The following is a 6,024-nucleotide window of genomic DNA, read 5'->3' on the forward strand; positions in this document are numbered from 1 at the left end:
AAAAGAGAACGAGAAGAGAAGGCGAAGCACGAGCGAGAAGCTAAAAGAACATCCTGCGCAAGCATAACTCCAACACCGTGTCCACTTCCCGGACTCCGCCGAGAAGGGGCCATCACGGTAACACACACGGTTGATTCATTTTAATTAAGTTTAGTTCAAGTCATCTACAACCGGACGTTAACAAATTCCCATCTGCCCATAACCGCGGGCACGGCTTTCGAAAGATCAATCCCTGCAGGGGGGTCCCAACTTAGCCCATAACAAGCTCTCACGGTCAACGAAGGAATAGACCTCCACCCAAGACACACCGATCAGACTCGGTATCTTGGTACAACAAGATGATTCGACAGGTTAAAACAAGTCCAGCAACACCACCCGAATGTGCCAACAAATCCCGATAGGAGCTGCACATATCTCTTTCTCAGGGCACACTCAGATGAGCAATCCGTACAACTAAAACCAAACCTCGAGTTTCCCCGAGGTGGCGCTGCACAGGGCTCTAGTTCGGACCAACACTCAGAGGAGCACTGGCCCGTGGGGGGCTAAAATAAAGATGACCTTCGGGCTCCGGAAACCCAAGGGAAAAAGAGGCTAGGTGGCAAATGGTCAAACCAATGTTGGGCATTGCTGGAAAAGCTTTAATCAAGGCGAACTATCAAGGGGTTCCCATTATAGCCCAACCGCGTAAGGGACGCACAATCCGGGAACATAACACCGATATGACGGAAACTAGGGCGGCAAGAGTGGAACAAAACACCAGGCGAGAGGCCGAGCCTTCCACCCTTTACCAAGTATATAGATGCATTAAGATAACATAGCAATATAATGATATCCCAACAAGTAAATAAATGTTCCAACAAGGAACGGCTCCAATCTTCACCTGCAACTAACAACGCTATAAGAAGGGCTGAGCAAAGCGGTAACATAGCCAATCAACGGTTTGCTAGGACAAAGGTGGGTTAGAGGTTCATCAATGGCAATTGGGAGGCTGACAAGCAAAAGGTAGGCATCGTAGCAGTGGCAAAGCAAAAGAGCGAGCAAACTAGCATAGCAAAGATAGTAGTGATTTCGAGGGTATGATCATCTTGCCTGCACAGTTGTCAGAGTTGACTGGATCCTCACAAGCAAACTCAACGGGCTCCTCGGTAGCGAACTCGTCTCCCGGCTCTACCCAACAAGACAAACAAGCAACAAGGATACAATCAACCACGGGCAAGACCAAGCAATATGATGAAATGACGATATGCTATGCGGGATGCGATGCGGGATGCAAAATGCAAGATATGACAGGAAATGCATGAACCTGACATCAACTTGGAAAACCAAGTGTGCCACTGGATAGAGGGGATGAAATCGCTTGAAAACGATATAAAGATCATTGGAATCGGAGTTACGGTTTGGAAATGGCGAGCGTTTTAAGATATGACACCGGTATGCGATTTACAGCAAGTAGGCATCTAAATGCAACGAAATGAACATGCTACAGCCACCAAACATGAAAACAAAATACATGGCAGTGATGTACACAAGATGGTTGACAAAACACTAGCACTGAGCCATAGGCAAATTCATCCATTAAGAGGTTCAAACAAGCATGGCTAAAACGCAAAAGCAAAACAGATTTCAGACTTAGTGAAATTAACACTAGTCTGAAATTTCAGATCACGATGCTCTCTTCGGAGCAGCAAAACAACATGATAGAAAACCTGAACATGACAAGTAAGAACATGGCATGGAGCTACTCAACAAGCTTAATAAAACACCCAAAGTGACATGGGGCCAAAAGGGTTCACAAAATACTCTACCGAGCTCACGAACATCGCTCGAACACAATCAGTTTTCAGACTTAGTGAAAACTGAGACATGCTGAAATTTAACTCACGAAGGCATGTAAACGAGCTCGATGCACTCACTACGGTGCAAGTCATGGCAAGGAAAGCATATAACCAGCAAGAAGGCACAAAGTGCTAGCTACACATGGCAAGAACGAAGGCATAGAATGCATGGAACACTAACGGTAGCATCGGCGAAATCGCAAACAAGTTGACGATCTGCCCAGATTAACAACGAAGCAAAAGTTGAGCTCGATTGAGTCAACCTAGAGCACTCCAAAAATGCCAACAAAGATATGGATGGATAAAGCATGACATAAATATCAAAACTCCCTTACTGATCATCCTCAAAAGAGGCACGGATCACTAGGAAACAAGCTGGACATATAGCATCATGAACTAAAATATCCCAGACTTAGCGAAAATCACTAAGTCCCTGAAATCTGCAATCTCAGGTACCTCTCTTCGCAAGCTTGCACAAGACAACACACACATCCTAAAAATGCATGGGTGGCACCTCTGGAAAGAAGACAAAATGCTTCACAATACATCCCAAAGGGGCACAGGCATATCATGCACGGATTAAACATAGCAAAAATGACAAAAGTGCATGATGAACTAACGGTTCTGCAATTTAACTCACGAAGCCTCCTTATAACAGCATTTTGGGTATCAAGATGACCACAAATGAAAATGATGCAATGGAATGAAATGATGTACATGTCGAGGCGAAGATTTTGATATATTATACGCCTAAAACGGATCTACGGTTGCGGAGATACGAGCAGTCAAAGATAGCATAAAAATCTGGGAGATTAGGGTTTCGGGGAGAGGTCAACCTAGCCCAGATCCAGATCTGGATCGGCACGCTTCCCGAGGCGGCGCCGGAGACACTGTTCGCCGGAGAGGAAAGGGACGCCGGGCTCCGGGAGGTCGCCGGAGAGGGGACCGGGCGTGGAGGAGGCGGTGGCCGGCGACGAGACGGCGAGGGGCGGCGCGGCCGGGGTCGCCGTGGCCGCGGGCGAGGGCGCGGGCGCGCGGCGGGGCCCGGCGCGGCGGCGGCCGGTGCGGGGAGGCGAGCGGCGGCGGGGAGGCGGTGCCGGTCACCGGCGTCGGGGAAGGAGGCGGCGCAGGCGTCGGGGTCGGGCGCGGGGAGCGGCGACGCGGAGACGGGCCGCGGGGGCCGGCCTCGGGCTCCCGGGCCTCGGCGGCGGCGATGTGGGCCTCGCCCACGTGGCGGCGCGTGAGTGGGTGCGGCGGCGGGGCGGACAACGTCCGGCCCGGCGCGGGGAAGATGGATCTGTTTTTTTTTAAACTAGGGTTTCGGACGGGGGAAGAAGAGATCCGAATGGGGGGGGGTATAAATAGGCATAGAGGGAGCTAGGAGAGTCCAAATGAGGTGCGGTTTTCGCCCACACGATCGTGATCGAACGCTCTAGGACATGGAGCAGAGTTTGGTGGGTTTTGGGCCAAATTTGGGGGGTGTTGGGCTGCAACACACATGAGGCCTTTTCGGTCCCTCGGTTAACCGTTGGAGTATCAAACGAAGTCCAAATGACCCGAAACTTGACAGGCGGTCTACCGGTAGTAAACCAAGGCCGCTTGGCAAGTCTCGGTCCAATCCGGAAATGTTTAAACCCCACACACGAAAGAAGACTAGAAATGACCACCGGAGGAGAACGAAGCGCCGGAATGCAAAACGGACAACGGGGAAAATGCTCGAATGCATGAGATGAACATGTATGCAAATGCAATGCACGTGATAACATGATAAGGGATGCACGAAAAAGAAAAACAACACACGGAGACAAAGACCCAACCCGAGAAATAAATATAACTTAGCGCCGGGGACGGCAAGAGTTGGATACAAATATGGAAAGTATATCTGGGGCGTTACAACAAGATCTTCATCGAGCTCCTCCTTGAGCTTGGTTGCGTCATCTGCATGGTAACCTCGGCACCTGCAAGCTGGTTTTGGAAGTATCTTTGGGTCACGAGGACTCAGCAATCTCACACCCTCGCGATCAAGACTATTTAAGCTCATAGGTAAGGTAAAGTTATGATGTGGAGCTGCAGCAAGCGACTAGCATATTTGGTGGTTAACAACGCAAATGAGAGCGAGAAGAGAAGGCAAAAGCATGGTCGAACAACTATGATCAAGAAGTGATCCTAGAACAACCTACGTCAAACATAACTCCAACACCGTGTTCACTTCCCGGACTCCGCCGAGAAGAGACCATCACGGTTACACACTCGGTTGATTCATTTTAATTAAGTTAAGTTTCATGTTATCTACAACCGGACATTAACAAATTCCCATCTTCCCATAACCACGGGCATGGCTTTCGAAAGTTTAAATCCCTGCAGGGGAGTCCCAACTTAGCCCATCACAAGCTCTCACGGTCAATGAAGGATATTCCTTCTAGCGGGAAGACCCGATCAGACTCGGAATCCCGGTTACAAGACATCCTCGACAATGGTAAAACAAGTTCAGCAACACCGCCCAAATGTGCTGACAAATCCCGATAGGAGCTGCACATATCTCGTTCTCAGGGCACACTCAGATAGGTCAAGCTACGAGTAAAACCAACCCTCGAGTTGCCCCGAGGTGGCCCCGCGGGCTGCCCATTTCAGACCAACTCTCAGAGGAGCACTGGCCCCGGGGGTTAAAATAAAGATGACCCTTGAGTCTGCAGAACCCAAGGGAAAAAGAGGCTAGGTGGCGAATGGTAAAACCAATGTTGGGCATTGCTGGAGGAGTTTTATTCAAGGCGAACTGTCAAGGGGTTCCCATTATAACCCAACCGCGTAAGGAACGCAAAATCTGGGAACATAACATCGATATGATGGAAACTAGGGCGGCAAGAGTGGAACAAAACACCAAGCATAAGGCCGAGCCTTCCACCCTTTACCAAGTATATATGTGCATTAATTAAATAAGAGATATTGTGATATCCCAACATATCCATGTTCCAACATGGAACAAACTCCAATCTTCACCTGCAACTAGCAACGCTATAAGAAGGGCTGAGCAAAATGGTAACATAGCCAAACAACGGTTTGCTAGGACAAGGTGGGTTAGAGGCTTGGTTCAACAATATGAGAGGCATGATAAGCAAGTGGTAGATATCGCAACATAGGCATAGCAAAAGAGCGAGCAACTAGCAAGCAAAGATAGAAGTGATTTCGAGGGTATGATCATCTTGCCTGAGATCCCGCAAGGAAGAAAAACGAGTCCATGAAGAAGACAAAGCGGACGTAGTTGAACGGATCCTCACAAACACGACGTTACCGGATTACCGAGAAGAAGTACACCGGAAAGAAAGCAAACAACATAGTAAACACCCAACACATAAGCATGGTATGATGCACAACCAAGTATGATGCATGTCCGGTTTAATGAAGCATGGCATGGCAAAGTGCACAAGAAAACCTACAAATTAAGTGGAGCTCAATATGCAACTCCGTTGCGTATTGACGAAACACCACGTGACTTATTTAGTTCTCTCTCGTTTATGTACCCAACAATATTAAATGTTGATTAACATGGCAAGGGGTGAAGCACAACAAAACTACCTATATAGGCAAGTTTAAATGAGGCCGGAAACAATGAACAACAACTCCGGAAAATCCTCAGATGCATTAGTAATTTAATGCAAACAACAATTTTAAACACTTAAATGTCATTATCATGATGCGAATGACATGTGCAAGTTTTATGCAAGTTTTTATGAAAATGTTGATAAGAGCATTATGAAGCATTTGTCACCGTGGTGGAAAGAAAAGGGGTGCCACGGCAACGTTCCGGTTCCGGTACTCGATTGAGATGTCGGTGCAAAAGGAAGTGTGACGAGAGCGTGTCATGCAAGATGATGGGGTGATCCCGGTTACCGGGTTCCCACGAGTGGACGGCATGGCAACGAGGAACTCGCAAAGAACAACTCGTACATGGAGCAACACACGGTTCAACTCATACATCGCAAGCATTCGATCCATGTGTGGTCGTCTCGGGGTTATACCTTCGAAGCATGTGTTTCAGGCGGAACGAGTTCGTAGTGGAAGTAGTTATTCACGGGTCTTCGAGGGAAGTAGTGGTTCATGTTCGTTTTCAGAGAGGTACTTAACGAATCCAAGGTTTCCAGGGGCGATGGTAGTAGAACTTGGCGAATCCGAGTTCTTCGGAGGTCGTCAT

The sequence above is a fragment of the Triticum aestivum genome, chromosome 5A, assembly GCF_018294505.1.
Source record: "Triticum aestivum cultivar Chinese Spring chromosome 5A, IWGSC CS RefSeq v2.1, whole genome shotgun sequence".
Classification (NCBI taxonomy): Eukaryota; Viridiplantae; Streptophyta; class Magnoliopsida; order Poales; family Poaceae; genus Triticum; species Triticum aestivum.